The following is a 16729-nucleotide window of genomic DNA, read 5'->3' on the forward strand; positions in this document are numbered from 1 at the left end:
AGTTGGGTGCTTTGCAACCCCCCCCCCTCTTTTTTTTTAGACCCGCCAATTGGACTCTGGCAATAAAGATGGAGATGCTCCCTACCAGCTGGAGTATTGAAGCCCCATCCTCTATCTTGTCTGGTGATTGGGTTGGCCTGCTGTCAGCTCCTGGGACATTCTTTTTTCCTCTGTGGTTAGGAGCACCTGTAAGAGCTGCTGGCAATCATCCCAAGTGGGCTGATGAATAACCAGAACAGATTCTATAAGTCCGGTCACGGCCTGAGGGTCCCGAGAAAAGGAAGGGTTACAAGTAAAGATTAGAGGCAGAAAAAGGCAGTGTTGTAATTGGCCTGCTACTAAGTGAAGGGGAAATGTTTGGGAAGTCACTCTCTCCCTAGTGGACATCCCTCCCCTGTCCCAGCAGAGACATTGAGTTCTGAAGTTTTCAGGGCTAGGGCCCGACCAGCGGGGCTCCTCAGGAACGAAGTGCTTCCTCCGGGGGAGGAGGAGGGAGAAGTCTGTCATGCTCGGCTGGATATCAGGAAGAACCAGAGGTGCCTGGATTTTGGGTTTCTTTTGCTCCTGTACAGGAAAGAGAGAAGACAAAAGGCTCGAGGAGGGGCAGCCACCACCTCCTCCAGTGGTGGGGCTGCTTTAGGAATCAGGGAAACTGATGATGGCCAGGGGGCCCAGTGCCAGGTTCTGAATTCCTGCAGGTGGATTTTAACAAAGACAAACCGACATACAAAAACAAAAATACAAAGAAACAGACATAAACTCAAAACCAGAAGCTGGTGCTCTCACCACCACTCTGGTGTAGAACTGAAAATACACAAGAACAAAAAGAGAGACATAGACTCAAAATTAGAAGCCGCGCGGCAACAAGCTGATATGAACCTGGAAGGGAGTGGGCGATAAGGGCCACCCACACTCCCTAGAAACTAAGATGATCTGGTCGCTCCTAGTTTCACAAATTGCCAGTGAAGCGTCCTCCACAGCTGGGCCAGGGAGTGTTTCCAGACATGTCTGTCCCACTGCCTGGTCCCCTTCAAATACTAGCCCTGCGCAGGTACAATTCTCAAGTTACTGATTCACAATTACACAGAAACAGAAATACAATACACAAACAGACAGACATAAAAATGAGCCCGTTTCTTTATACCTCCAACTGGGTCTAGAGTGTGTCTGGGAGCGACTCGATTCCCGGTCAGGGAACCAAATGTTGGACTCTAGCGTCCAAACACCGGGAAGGAGTCACCCCCAGAGACCATCTCATACACCATAGCCGATGCAAAAGCATGAGGATTTTATTAATTCTGTCATGACAGGGTCCCCCAGCATTCCGGAAGCCAAGGGACCTCGAATAGCTGGTACCGTCAACTTTTAAAGGGGCCACAGAAGCAAGGGAGGTTGTTCTTTGACTATTCTGATTGGCTTATTTGAAAGGGCTATTACCAATAATTGACTGGAGAGCTGTTGCCAGATCAGATGAGGTAAGAGGTCATTTTGACCCTGTTTCCCAGGGGACCAAACCAAAGCATACGTATATGGGTAATTGTTCAGGAACTAAGTACTTGCGAGTGTAGCTGTTAGGTCCTTGGTTCCCAGGGGAGGAGGGGAAGCACTATGGCACAGAGGCTGAGAGGATTCAGAATTGTCAAAAATGGCTTCAGGATTGTCCTAAAGTCTTACAGGGACAGCTTGTCGGCCACTTCACTAAAAGAAGAGCTTGCTCAGTGTTCAGAACCTTTGCCTTGCGCAGAGCGGGAAACGCAGCTGAGAGTCATTACACTCAGCTCCCAACATCGTGGGTCAGGGGTGTGGTGGAGTCAGAAACAAGCGATAGAACAAAGGCCTGGCATGAAAAGGGCCCCGTGCGAGTCTGGGGCACTCCTCCTCACCTGATCCTCGCACAGCCTCAGATGGGAAACACAGGCTCCAAATGTGTGGCTGAGTTAATGACCCCAGTCAGGGTTTTACGTGAAGTTTGGGTTCAACCTTGATTAAATATCCGCATTGATCACTAAAAAAACTAAGTTCTGATTTTTATTTCGAAAGCTGATGACATTTTGATCCCGATGACATGAGGCGATTGAGCAGCAAAGACTACCTGGCCCCGGGATCTAAGATTTTGAAAGGTTAAGCCACAGTTTTCTTGGGCACGGGGCACCCGGTGCCCTCTAATGGACACGTAGGGTATCCTAACCAAAACGGGGTTGCAGAATCTAGCCTGCAGTCTTGGCAGCAGCCATTAGAGGGAGCCATTGTCCGCTAGAAAACGGCAAGCTAAGTGTGCAGAGCTACAAACTCTGTCTGCTCTGTAAGACTCAAAATCTGGGCTGGAAAACGGACTTCCCTATTCCACCTCCGCATAGTCCCGCATGTTTGGGGCTTAGCACTTCGCTCTGATTATTCGGTGGACAAGAGGCCAGTAACCTGGAAAGATCCTGACTGGGCGCGAACTTCCTGTAACACTCCCGACGGTCTCTTCCTGGGCAGTCCTGGTTGACTGGAATCCAGACCAGACGCTGCTTGGGCGGACAGAGTGCAGCAGCCCTTCGGCTCTCACACACCCTTCTGATGTGTGACTCTACAAACGTCCTCCAGGTGCAGGGTTCTCACTTAAGGAAGTGAGTTTATATTAAAGAGAATTTTGGTGGCTACTCCCCCACCCACTTCCCTGCCTCCTACTGGGAAAACAGAGAGCTTGACTCTGGGATGCAGACTCAGACTTTGAAATCCATGATCCTAAAGTGGAACTGAATTCCTTTACACACACACACACACACACACACACACACACACTCCCTCTTATCTGTCTCTGGAGCCTGAAGTCTATATTTCTCAATGTCTGCATCGGGCATTGATAACTTTTACCATAAACTCATTACTCACAAATCTGCCTCAGTGTAGTGATATGTTGTTTGTGTTTTAACATTTTTGTTAAAGCTTGCCTGAAGATCAGAGTGCAGAGCTAAGACACTAGAGGTCAGGGAGTGGTGGCACACACCTTTAATCCACCTGCCTTTGCCTCCTGAGTGCTGGGATTAAAGGCATGTGGCAACCCTGCCCAGCTAGCTAGCTTTTCTTATATTATCCCATCTACCTTTTTCTTCTGGGCTTTAATCTTTCTTCAATGTATCTTGGTCCTTCTTACTGTGTCTGGCTGGGTGGCTGGGTGGCTGGTCCCTAGCTTCCTCCTCTCCTTATTCTCTTGTTTTTCTTCTTTGTTCTCGGTTCTCCTTCTATTTATCCTCCCTGCCTGCCAGCCCCGCCTATCCTCGCCCCTGCCTTGCTATTGACCATTCAGCTCTTTATTAGATCTTCAGGTGTTTTAGACAGGCAAAGGATCACAGCTTCCCAGAGTTAAACAAATATAGCGTAAAAAAAGTCACACACCTGGAAATAATAGTCCACCTACACTGTCCCTTACCCTAAGAGCTGCAAAATAGAATTATGGCCCCACTCGGCACCTGACTCCATGTGTAAAGTCACTCAGACTAAATGATTGTCCTAAAAGAGAAAACATCATTGTTGTTCAGTATGAAACAAGCTCTAAGCTCAGCAAAGAGTCACCAGGTCCTTCTTCCCGGGCAGGAGGCACTGAAGACCCAGCCTGCCTCCATCTTAAACTTAAAAACCATCTCACGGTAGAGACAAACAAGTTTCAATCCTGTTTATAATTAGACTTCTGTTTCTCAAGGACTGAGCTAAGGCCCACCTGCAACTTTAACTACACATGGCTCTGTACTGCCTGTTGCAAGAAAAGCAACCATGCCCTTGTCTCAACTAGTAGCCATCCTGCAACCCTACCATTGTTTCAAAGGGGTTGTTAAAGCTACCTTGTCACAGCTACCTGTTGCTATACTCACCTTGCAGTCCTATCTTCGTTTCAGGGGGTCCTAGTGACTAACCTGCTATGCTTAGATTCTGCTCCTGTCACCCCACCAGTTTTGCCACCAAATTCCCCATTTGGAAACCACTATTCCTGAGCTATAAGAACGCTGTCTACCTCACATCTAATGCTTGCTAGGGTTTATGCGGCAGAGGTACCTTGATGAATCTGCAGCAGGAGATCCCACCGTGTAGCACGTCAAGCAAGTGAGAGTGTTCTGTGACGGGGGGACCTTTCAAAGGGCGCGAATGTGTAGCTGCTGGATCTGAGTCACTGAGGTAGGCCGGGGCTAACAGTCTTCCTGTTTATTTATTATAACGGGTGGGGAATAGAAAGGGGAGCTGGTGAGGCAGCAATGGGGGCACTGTGCTCTTCAGATTGCTCCCTGTTACCTGCGTGCACGGACATCTTTGGGGACTGAAGATAACTAGTGGTTTTCCTTCTCTCTTCCTCTCTATGCTGTGTTTCAGGTTTGTTCCTTTGTGTGGGTCTAGATACGGTTAGCCAGCAACTGAAGCCTCTTGATCAGGGCAACTCTCTCACAATGGCTAAAGGTCTTCTACTCTCTTCCGGAATACCGACAGCCGCACTGCTTGTGGACAAAGATCTTTTATTCTTTTCTCTCTTGTAAAAAATCTGGTAACACTAGGGTCACCAGGAATTTGCTAGGGTGCTGTTAGCTTGGCACCCCCTTCAAGAGTTATGCCAAACCATCCGTGAGGACGGAATCCATGCCCCCTAGACCAAGCCCCCTAGACCAAGTTCGGGGAGTACAGTTTTAACTCCCCGAACTGGAGAGAGCTATGTCCATCCACTCTTTCCAGTTCTCTATTCATACAGCAGGAATTCCTGTTTAGAGGTGAATGTCAAACACAGGCGAGGAAAAGTGAATTACATAATCACATAGGGCTACGACAAGGACAAGCCTGACAGTTAGGCAACACCCCCACCCTGTTCGGTTAATAAACTTGAATTATGAGCAATTGTTCAGCTGGGGTAACTTTTCTACAGGAATGTGACAGGCTCTACTCCCTGCCTTCAGTGCCTATGTGAACTCTAAGTCTGGGACCGTTTGATTCCCCGGTCCGCAGGACCTGGTGAGGCCTCTCCACTGACCTTTTAAAATGGAAACCAAGTGAAACTCTCCCAGATTTCATACTGAGAATACAAGCCATTCTAGGCAGAAAAAAAAAAAACAGAACCCACAACCAAAGCAATGCTCCTAAACAGTCTTGATCATAGAGCACAGACAGGCTTGTCACAGCCTAAAAAATAAATATTATCAAAAATGGATCATGGGCCGGGCGGTGGTGGCGCACGCCTTTAATCCCAGCACTCGGGAGGCAGAGGCAGGCGGATCTCTGTGAGTTCGAGGCCAGCCTGGTCTACAAGAGCTAGTTCCAGGACAGGCACAAAAAAAAACTACAGAGAAACCCTGTCTCGAAACCCCCCCCCCAAAAAATGGATCATGGCTACTCATGACATGGGGGTCACCTCACATCAGGCCTCCTCTCTGGCCCAAGCCTTTGCAATCACAACACAGTCTCATCCGGAATGTTTTAAATGTGGAGAGAGAGGTCAGTGGAGAATGGAGGGGAGTATCCAAAACACAACTCAGCTGCCTCTAACCTCTTCCAGAATCATCTGACACCGTGCTCCACCCCCACCTTTGAATCCCACAGGGAAAACAGCCCTCAGTCCCACTGCGAAGAGGGAAAAGCCCACAAGTCCACTGGGTAGCTAATATACTTGAAAAATCTCACCCAAAACTTTCAATTAAAATCTACAATAAAAATTTCAAGTGCTTGACAGACACAGGGGCAGACAAAACTATTCTAGGACAAGCCAAGGTCCCCTCACATTGGACCCTCTTACCCGGACCCCAAATAAAGGGGGTAGGAGGTTTCTCCTGAGCACTCATAACCCGAGACATATGTGTGGAAGGACCCAGATGGAACACATAACACATTAGACACCTAGTGGCCGACGTCACTAACTTACTAGGAAGTGACGGCTTTGAAGACTTAAATGTGATCCTTGCTACTGGGGAAGAATGAGAATGCCTCAAAATAAAAGATTGTCAAAATATCGAGATCGAAAGAACCCCCATCCTAAGGACCGCTATTCAATATCTCACTCCCTGCCTAGAGTGGATCACAGATGATCCTGTCTAGGAGGAACGGTGATCTTTAAACAGGGAGAAATGAACTAGTCTACAGCAACTAATTAAACTTCAGCTAGACACAGGACACATCCGTCCCTCTAGAAGCCCCTTGAACACCCCAGTTTTTGTCATTAAAAAGAAGACTGGGACCTGGGGGCTCCTCCAGGATCTGAGATCACTTAATAAGAGCATGAAAAATTGGGGCTCACCGCAGCGCATCCTCCTCTTTGCCTCTGCCATGCCAGTGAATATTCTAATATTAGTTTATTTAGACATCAAAGATGACTTCCTTTCAATACCACTCCACGAACAAGATTGCAAGTGTTTCACCTGTCCCGTCCCTAAAATCAACAATTCAGGACCAGATTGACATAAGGGAAGGAGACTTCTTCAATTAGTCAGGAAGCTGTAGCGCATGCACCAAATCCTTTATCAAATCAGGTCTCTGTGTATCTCATCACGTCGATGACCTATTCATGTAGCAGGACAAGAGACAGGATTACAACTAACCTTAGAGAATCCTAAACAACAAGCCCTAAAAGCCCTGAACGAGGCCTGACAGTAGCAGAAGGTAAGCTCCAGCCTGTCCCACCCTCCCCCCAACACATTCCTGGAGGCAGAAATTACCAGAACCTCAGTCAGGCAGCTGGCAACCTGTTATTGACTTCCCTAACCCACTAACTTTAAATAGCCTTCAGAGCTTCCTAGGCAATATTAACTGACTGAGGCCTTGGCTCCCCATACCAACCTGCCAATTGCAACCTCTATTTGATCTGCCTAAGGGTGGCAAAGCCATCCCTCCCCTCTCTCCTAACACCAGCAATTAAAGATGCCCTTTGTTCTATTAACAGTCATATTAAACATGCTCTCCTGGCCTGCTATTGTTCTATTAACAACTATGTTAAAATGTCTCCCTGGCCCATTATGATCCGCTGCAGCCGATGCAAGTCCTTATAGTTAATGCTTTGCCCACGGTGGTCAGAGCCCAATACCAGTCTCGGGGGATCTGAGAATGGCTCCATGCTGCAGTAGGGGGGGATCCTCGACTATCAGACAAGGTCAGCTCTTTATCCAGCAAACGAGGGCAGGAAGAGAATGATCTTTACAGATTAGAGGAAAGGAACCTGGTGTGATCATTCTACCCTTCCTCCTCACAGCATCCAAAGGCTCCTAAGAAACCACACTTCTTTTGCTAACAGTCTCATCGGCTTTCCAGGACAAATAGATAACCACTAAGTACCCCAAGGATAAATTTCTGGTAACCATATTGATCCTTCCTTGGTTCCTTCCCTGCCTATTCTCTCCATCCCCTATCCCACGGGCCCCCACGGCTTTCACAGATGGAGAGGGTGACAAGAGGCACATAAGCCATATCTCAAGGAGACAATGGCCTGAGTCCAGTCTTTTCTTCCTTCCAAATAATTCCCCCAATACAAGGAAACATTTTCTGGTTCTAACATACTCCAACGAACCTTTTAACCAATATTCAGACAGCATTTATGTGGTTAATCTGCTCCCTTGGCTAGCCCACTCTTAGGTCAAGCTTGATGGTAATCCTCTTTCCCTGCTACTAATAAAAATTTCAGGGGGCTGGAGAGATGGCTCAGAGGTTAAGAGCATTGCCTGCTCTTCCAAAGGTCCTGAGTTCAATTCCCAGCAACCACATGGTGGCTCACAACCATCTGTAATGAGGTCTGGTGCCCTCTTCTGGCCTGCACCACAGACAGAATATTGTATACATAATAAATAAATAAATAAATAAATATTAAAAAAAATTCAAATATACTCCGAACAAGAACATGTCCCATTTTTACCAGCCATATTCCAGCTCGCTCATCCCTCTCTGGGCTCCTCTCTGACGACAATGCTTTAGTTGATAGAATCGCCACAACTGGGACCTTCCTATATCATCACCCCTCACTGCTAAAGAACTCCACCATTGACCCATATCAACTCAAGAGAATTACAACTTAAATCCCTCAATACCCCCATAAAATACCTTAAACCTATTCTCAAAGCTTGCTCCTCTTGTGCCTCCCTAATCCACACTCCCACTGTGCAGCTATTGCATGGAGGCTGCGTGTTCTTCTCGGCTGCCCAGCTAGCTTAGACCCGAAATAATCATACAGAAACTGTAGTAATTAAATCACTGCTTGGCCCATTAGCTCTAGCTTCTTATTGGCTAACTCTTACGTTAATTTAACCCATTTCAGCACATCTATCTCTGATGGTGGCTCCATAGCATCTCTTTGACACTACCCTTCTTCCTCCCAGCATTCAGCCTAGCTTTCCCTGCCTACCTAAGTTTTGCCTTGTTATAGGTCCAAAGCAGTTTCTATATTCATTAATGGTAATCACAGCACACAGAGAGGACTCCTACATCACCTCCCTCTTTCTGTTTAAATAAAAGGGAAGGCTTTAACTTTAACATAGTAAAATTACATATAACAAAACAGATATTAAACAAAAATTACAGTTACAATATTTATATCTAATTTATATTTTATTATAACAAAAGAAAAACATAACTATAAATTCTTTAACTCCATCAAAGACCCCAGAAAGATATAATATTATCCAAGTAAACAATAAGTTCCTTGAAAGCAACTTCCAAAAACTCTAGAATTGACAGAGACTTCTTGCTGCCTGGACAGTCACCCAAAGTTCTTCTGTAATGTTGGGGCATCCATCTTCATCCTACAGGCCCATAGTATCCATCAGACTTTTCCATGAAGCAGGAAATTTCAAAGACAGTTCTGCCTATATTGGCAGTTTGTCAGTCACTTTCTTCTGTATCCTACAGAATGTCTAGCAGACTCTTTCATGTAGCAGGAACCCTGGAGGATGGTGTCACTTTAGGCAAGTCCAGCAATCATTTTCCTGTGGGTCTTACATGTCCAGTTTATGCAATCAGGCAAGAGCAGTTTCTTGTCCAAATGGCTAATCAACTCCCATAAGGAGCCTCTTCGATGCCCATCTTCCTCTTGAAGTAGATTGGTGCTGCCAGGAGCAGATGTGTCTCATTGTAAGAAAAATCCTAAATTCTTAAACATTTTATATATAATATATATATATAATTTCTCTCTATATAGAATTTCTTTCTAAGCCCTCTCAGGTTTTATGTGGAACTAATTGCCACCACTCCCACACTGCCAGACTGGGGCAATACTTGCCACCCTGTATGAATCCTTTGTGTACCACCCCTGCCCAGGCCAAAATCCACTGCTGCGCTTGCCATTACTGCTTTGCTAGCCGGGGCTCAGAGTACTTCTTCACTGAGCTTTCTGGTCACTAAATTCAGTTTAGCAGGATCCAAAGGTCTTTGGGGGTGTGGGTAATGTTGAAATGTTGTTTTATATTGTTCTCTTGTAATGAAACACTGGCTCTGGAGTGGAAAGTTTCTTCCCTATGTCAGGAGAGCCACCTGCCTGAGGCAGGGAAGAAGAGCAAGGCAGAGCAGCTAAGAAAACTAGATCATTGGTTTAGCTGTCTAAAACTTCTGCTAAGATATAAACCTTACCTCTGTAAGACTATTGTTGCCAGAGGCCGCTCGTTTGTTCCAGCGCTCAGACCTGCAAAGTTTCAGCGGGCTCCCATGGAAGCGTCTGTGTCCTTTGGCAGCTAAACAGTGTCTCTCTGACTCTGCCTTCTCTCTCCTCCTCTGTCTGCTTCAAGAGGATGATGGACATCTAAGAGGCTCCTCATGGTGTTTGTTAGTCATTTGCACAGGAAACTGCTCTTGCCTGAACTGTTTGACTGAACTTGCAGGACACACAGAAAAATGACTGCTAAAGCTGCCTAAAGGTGAGACAGTCCTTCTGCGTTCCTGCTTCATGAAAGAGTCTGCCAGACATTCTGCAGGATACAGAAGAAAGTGACTGACAAACTGCCAATATAGGCAGAACTGTCTTTGAAATTTCCTGCTTCATGGAAAAGTCTGCCAGATACTACGGGCCTGTAGGCTAAAAATGGACGCCCCAACATTACAGAAGAAAATTTGGGTGACTGTCTACGCAGTGAGATGTCTCTATTAATTCTAGAGTTTTTGAAGTTACTTATAATGCACTTCCTGTTTACTTAGGTAATATATCCTTCTGGGGTCTTTGGTGGAGTTGAAGAATAGATGTTATAGTTTTCCTTAGTTATGATAAAAGATAAAGTAGATATAAGGATTGTAACTGTAATTCTTGCTTGATACTTGTTTTGTTATATGTAATTTTACTCTATTAAAGTTAAAACCTTCCTTTTATTTAAAGAGAAAAGGGGAAATGGTGTGGGAAGTTCTTCCATTTTTGTGCTGCTTTTATTAGTTAATGAATGAAGCTGCCTTTGGCCAGTGACTTAACGGAGTAAAGCTAGGTGGGAAATCTGAACAGATATATAGAGAGGGTAGGTGGAGTCAAAGAGAAGTCATGTCGCCTTGCCAGAGAAGCCATGGCAGATGATGGACGGAACTTTACCTGGTAAGCCACAACCTTGTGGTAATACATAGGTTAATGGCGATGTGTTAGTTTAGGACATAAGAGCTAGCTAAAAATATGCTTACGCTATTGGCCAAACAGCATGGCAAATAATATGGTTTCTGTTTTACCTGCATGTGTGTCTCTTTACCACATGCATACAGTACCTATGGAAGCCAGAAGAGGGTATCAGATCCCCTGGACTGGAGCTGGGGATGTTTGCAAGCCATCACGTGGCTAATGGGAACAGAACACTGGTCCTCCAGTGTTCTTAGCTGCTGAGCCGTCTCTCCAGCCCCCAGTTTTGAGTTTTTGATCTGAGCTTTATCTAAATGTTACATAATGATTATGTTTCAAGACTGGCAAAGTCATCCTTCTGGGTATTCAACAATGCTTAGAGGCCTACACCAGCAAGGAAAGAAGGTTTTAAAAAAAAAAAAAAAAGACGGCTAATATTTTGACTCTTGCTCTCAGAGCACAGCAGGGTCCAGAAAATTATATGACCCTTCTGGTTAAATCCTTTGGCTTCTTGATCAAAGGGGCCATGACATAGACAAGACTGGACTCTAGCGAATGTAAATCTCCTAAAAGGTAATCACTGGGGACCTCAATGTAAAAGTTATCATGCTATGTGGGCGTCTGTACCACTGCTTAACAGGTCCGCATGGTGGCTGGGGTGAGGGTCGACTTTAAACAAAAACAAAAGAATTATACACTGTCTCATAGACCCTTAGCCCAAGCCCCAGCTTTGGGGTCTGCAGCATGTCAGCTCCAGCCTGATGACCTGGTGCTGGTAAGAACCCAGATAGAAACCAGCTCTGTCTGGGAGGGATCTGACAAGCATTCCTGACAACTGTGGAAACTGTAGAGGTGGGGAGGACACCTGGTTGCGGAATACTGGATCGTACTGAAACTTCTAGATTGGGTTAATAAAATGAACCTTGGATCAGGGGATGGAGCTAGTGATGAGCTGACAAGAATTAGCTACAGAGGGAAGAGAGTACAGAGGATCCAGGAGGACAGAGAGCGAGACGAACAGGAAAGAGGAGGGAGACTTAGAGACCCGCAGTCCTTTTTTGTTCGGGGATGGATGGAGTGGTGCTTTCTTGCTGGGTCTCTGGCCAAAAAGGAAGGTCAACTCGTTGCTTCTTGGCTTCTCTGCTGTAGCAGGTTTTCACCCTAACATCTGACTCCCAGGTCTTTATTGGTAAATAGAACAATTGAGATAAAACAGCACACCTGAACCAGGAAACCAGAAGAGGAGACGGCACACACAGAGGGAAGGTCAGGGATGAGCACGTGAGTCATGAGGGGAGGTTCTAAACTGAACTCTTAAGAGGGCCATCTGGTCCCTTTTTACCTGAAGGTCAACAGTGCTGGTGCTGATCTTTTGGAAGTGAGCTGTGTATGATTTCTCTAGTCATTGTGAAACAACACAATAACAACAAAGAAGCTTTTAGTTTAGAATTCAGAAAGAAAACTACTGAACTATATCCAGTCCTAAAATTCCCCATGTTCCGGTGGGGACACCCCCCCCCCCATTGGCTCAGCTCCAGGCTTCTAAGGTATGTTCAGTAAATTACTATGTACAGGGAATCATTTTCAAGCAGGATGGAAAACGCCCAGGAAATTAATTGCTTCCCAACACTTCCCCATTAGCTTAGCAGGCTGAGATCTGATACCTGTGCTGTGAACTTTGATGTCTTTCAAGTTAACATCACGAGAATTAAAAAAAAAAAATTAATCTGATAAAAGGATAGGCAGGCCTTAGACACTGAAAGTGGACATAAAGAATTAAACGCTGGAGGAGAGAGGCTCAGATTTATGGCCTGGGTACTTAGCAGGAGTGGTTGCTGGGCTTATAGGAAGGACACCTCCAGGCTCAAGTAGTAGCCTCTCCTCTCAGATGGGACCCGGACCCAACCAGAGTAAAGTCTACACAGTCCTGTTTTAGAAAAAAGACAGATGTGGAAATAAGCCTCCCCAGCGTCTGTCACCCCTGTCCCCAACTGTGCAGCCTGGCTCACTGGAGTCTCCTTTCCCAGTAGGATGAATGAACTTCTCCCCACATCTCATATGGCAGGAGATGGATCCTGTCACTCAACAGAGATCTTGGAGCCTGTACTCATGTCCCGAATGGCTGAGGCTCCAGAGGAAAGGTAGCAATCACCCTACACTCAGTGCTCCCCAGTCTGACCTTTGCTGTGGACAGGGAAACCTTTGCTCAGTCACCCAAGCCTGCTGCCCAATGGGATCCGAGAGTTGGTTCATCTGGCCACACCCTTTCATGCTGGCCTTCAGTTTGCTTCCTCTAAGTGAAGTTAACCCTGGGACTAAGAAGCCATAAATACCTAGGTTCTTTGATGTCTACACTGACTTAATGTACCCAGGGGTATTCCAAACAACTTAAGTCCAGACACCAAACTACTGTAGGATTCAAACCAGTGTATTCTTCTAGTGGTTAACAGTAGATAAGAATGTAGAGTACAATAACTATTATAATCAACAAAGATGTATCAATTATGTCTGAGATGATCTTATCTAGCCAGCTGGATGCTACCAGCTACAAGACTTGGACCTCATTTGGTATGATATTAACAGAGAAGGGGGATGGATATTTGTGTCATGCTTGGGGGGTGATATGGGATTCCCCTCTGTATGCTGTGATTACCATGAATGAATAAAGAAACTCCTTTGGACCTATAGCAGGGAAGAACTTAGCTAGGTGGGAAAAATTGAATTCTGGGAGAAAGAAGGGCGGAGTCAAGGAGAAGCCATGCAGCCCCGCTGGAGACAGGTGCCGAACTTTACCCAGTAGCCACAGCCTTGTGGCGATACACAGATTAATAGAAATGGGTTAAATTAATATGTAAGAGTTAGCCAATAAGAATCTAGAGCTAATGGGCGAAGTGGTGATTTAATTAATACAATTTCTGTGTGGTTATTTTGGGTCTGAGCTGCTCGGCGACCAGGAAACAAACAAGTGGCCTCCTTACAACAGGGAATGATATTTCCCTTTATCCCTAATAATATATCACCTGATGAGAAAATGGCCAATGCCCTTCAGGAATTGACTACACTCCAATGAATTAACAAAAATTCAGGAGTGATGATCCAATAATATGCTAGCTGGAAGGATGGGAGAAATGGGAAGGGTTAATGTCTTCAGTCCTAAGTTTCCTGGTAATTGTGAAAATATTAACTGCAATAGGATGCTATATTATTCTTTGTAAAAGATAACTAGAAAACATATTGAAAAAAAAACTATTGTGGTTTGAATGAAAAATGTCCCAGCTTATCACCCAGAGTGTTTAAATTCTTGGTCCCCAGTGGGTGGTGCTGTTGGGGAGGTCCTGGAACCTTTAGGAGGTGGAGCCTTGCTGGAGGAAGTGAGGTCACCTGGGGTGGGTTTAGCTCGTGTAGCCTTGCCCCACTGTCAGCTATCTCTCTGCTTTCTGAGTGAGGCTGGGGAGATAATCTGTCAGGTTTCTGCTACGGCCACCTGCTGCCACGCCTCCACCACCATATGGGCTCTCCTCAGGAGCAGTGCCACGACTGGGACTCCTTCTTCTCAGTGCTCCTGGATGTCCACCCCAAGACCTTTCTGCTTTCACACAGACAGATCCTGACAACTGACCTGGACTGTCCTTCCCCAGGGGTTCAGGGACAGTCCCCACCTTTTAGGTCAGACACTCACTACAGACCTGTCCTGCCTTCTCCTTTTCCTCTTGCCCACTTCAGTGTGGAGATAAACTCTCCTTTACAGCCCTTTCCTCTCTGATAGCCAGTATAACACTGCCTCACTCCTCACTCCTCAGTTCCAGAAGTTACCAGCTCTCATCTTCCAAAACTCAATTCTCTTCCCCAAAAGTCACCTATCTTGGTTTCTCTCTCACTCCTACTTTATGATGTGGGATTCCCCTATGGATGTTAGGAATGTGTTTTGTTACCATTGGTTATTAAAGAAGCTATTTCAGACAATGGCTTTGTAAAGTAAATCCAGGTGGGAAATCAGAACAGATAGAAAGTAGGGAGAATCAAAGAGGTGCAATGTACCAATGGAGAAAGATGCCAGACACCAGTCAGAACCTTACGAGTAGGCCACAGCCTCATGGCGATTCACAGATGAATAGAAATGCGTTCATTTAAGATGTAAGAGTTAGCCAGAGATATGCATAAGCTATTGGCCAAGCAGTCTTCTAATTAATATAGTTTTGTGTGATTATTTTCATCTGGGAAGTCAGGAAATGAACAAGCAGTCTCTGCCTGCAACTTTAGATTGCTTTGCCCATTCCGCACCTTATCTCTGCCCTCAACAAAATCTGAACTGTTTTCCTTTTGGGGAATGGCCAGTTTCCTCTGCTCATGGGTCCCTGCATACTCACTCTTACTGTATTCACTATACCAGCTTCTGGGAACACCCATGAGCCTCCCATTAATAAAAAAATTCAAAACAAAAAGAATGTGCTCCTTTCAGCCCCAGCCCTCTGCCTTCCAGACTTATACAGACCCTTTCCTTATTTATACTTCTGAGAAACAAAGTCACACCCCTGGGGGCTTTTTTTAATTCACTATACTATATTTTATTTGTGTTTTTGATTGATTTTTAAAAATTGTTTTTATTGAGCTATACAGTTTTCTCCATACCCCCCCTTCCTCCCCTCTCCCCTTCTACTATCTCCTGTAACCCCCATGCTCCCAATTCACTCAGGAGATCGTGTCTTTTTTTTCTGTCCTGTTTAGATCCATGTATATCTCTCTTAGGGTCTTTTTGCTATCTAGGTTCTCTGAGGTTGTGGACTGTAGGCTTGTTTTTCTTTGTTTCACATCTAAAAGCCACTTATGGGTGTGTACATACTATAATTGTCTTTCTGGGTCTGGTAACTCAGGATGGCTTTTCCTACTCCTGTCCATGTGCCTGCCCCTGCAAATTTCAAGATGTCATGGATTATTACTGCTGAATAGTACTCCATTGTTTAAATGTACAACATTTTCTTTATCCATTCTTCAGTTGAGGGGCATCTAGGTTGTTTCCAGGTGCTGTATATTACAAATAATGTTGCAATGAACATAGTTGAAAACATGTCCTTGTGGTATGACTGAACATCCTTTGGGTATATACCGAAAAGTGGTATTGCTGGTGATATTGCACTACACTTGCTCTGAGGTTGTGCCCTATCTGCCAGCAACCTGAACACTGGAAATCACAATGCCCCCATGTGGGCTTGTCCTCTATGCCAAGCATGCTACAAGTGGCGGGTAAGTCCTTTACTTTTATCTCACTCGGGCCTGAAGTTTCCCTCACCAATTTCAGCTATGGGGGTACACAGGACCTGTTCCTCCCCACTTAAAACTTTGCCACTGCCCTACATTCTTGCAGAACATTTTTACTCTCATTCTTTCTTAGTGATATTGGCTTGCCGAGCACATTGATTGGGTGGAGATATCCTTAGCCACTTTCCCAAAGCTTTGTTCCATTTCTAACTTTTAACTCCACCCATCTCCAAGATTCTATTTTACAGGTTCACTCCTCCTGCCAGATGTGTGCCCAGGCAAACCCACAAGGAGCTCTCCACATACACCAGCTTCGTGGACACCAACAAAGATTGACAGGTTAATTTTACCCATACGCCTACTCATAAAAAACTGTTATCTCTTCCCACTTGTGGACACTTGTACAGGATGGATAGAAGCGTTTCCAGTCTCCAGGGAAACAGCAGATGTGGTGGCTCAGTCATGGAGCTGATGTCAGAAGCTCTCAACATCTCCTGGACAATGGGACTCATCAAACAACAACTAAGCAAGCTCTCCATTGAACTCAGGTTATCTTGGCCCTCCCTTCTCCCCATTGTCCTGACTTGTCTCAGCGCCACCCCATGTTCCCCTATGGGTCTGAGCCCTTTTGAGCTGCTTTGCGGCAGGCCCTTTTCTCCTTAATCATCACCTCCCATTTCAAACTCCTCCATTGGCTGGGTACCTACCCTACCTCTCCCTTTTAAGGTCCCTTCCCCGTTCACACGCTGACAGTTGTCTTCCTGCCACCACACCAGTGGACCCTAATGCCCCTAAACCTGCCCTGCTTCCCCAGAGGACAGAGTACTCCTCAGTTAACTCCTACGTCTCTCGAGCCTCAATGGACAGGACCTCACACAGTAATCCTCACCACACCCTTGGCTGCCAAGGTCTTGGGACACCCATGCTGGTACCATCTCTCCAGGCTCAAGCGGG

The sequence above is a fragment of the Microtus oregoni genome, unplaced genomic scaffold (genome assembly GCF_018167655.1).
Source record: "Microtus oregoni isolate MIOR12 unplaced genomic scaffold, Mior012 000071F_ref0000514, whole genome shotgun sequence".
Lineage (NCBI taxonomy): Eukaryota > Metazoa > Chordata > Mammalia > Rodentia > Cricetidae > Microtus > Microtus oregoni.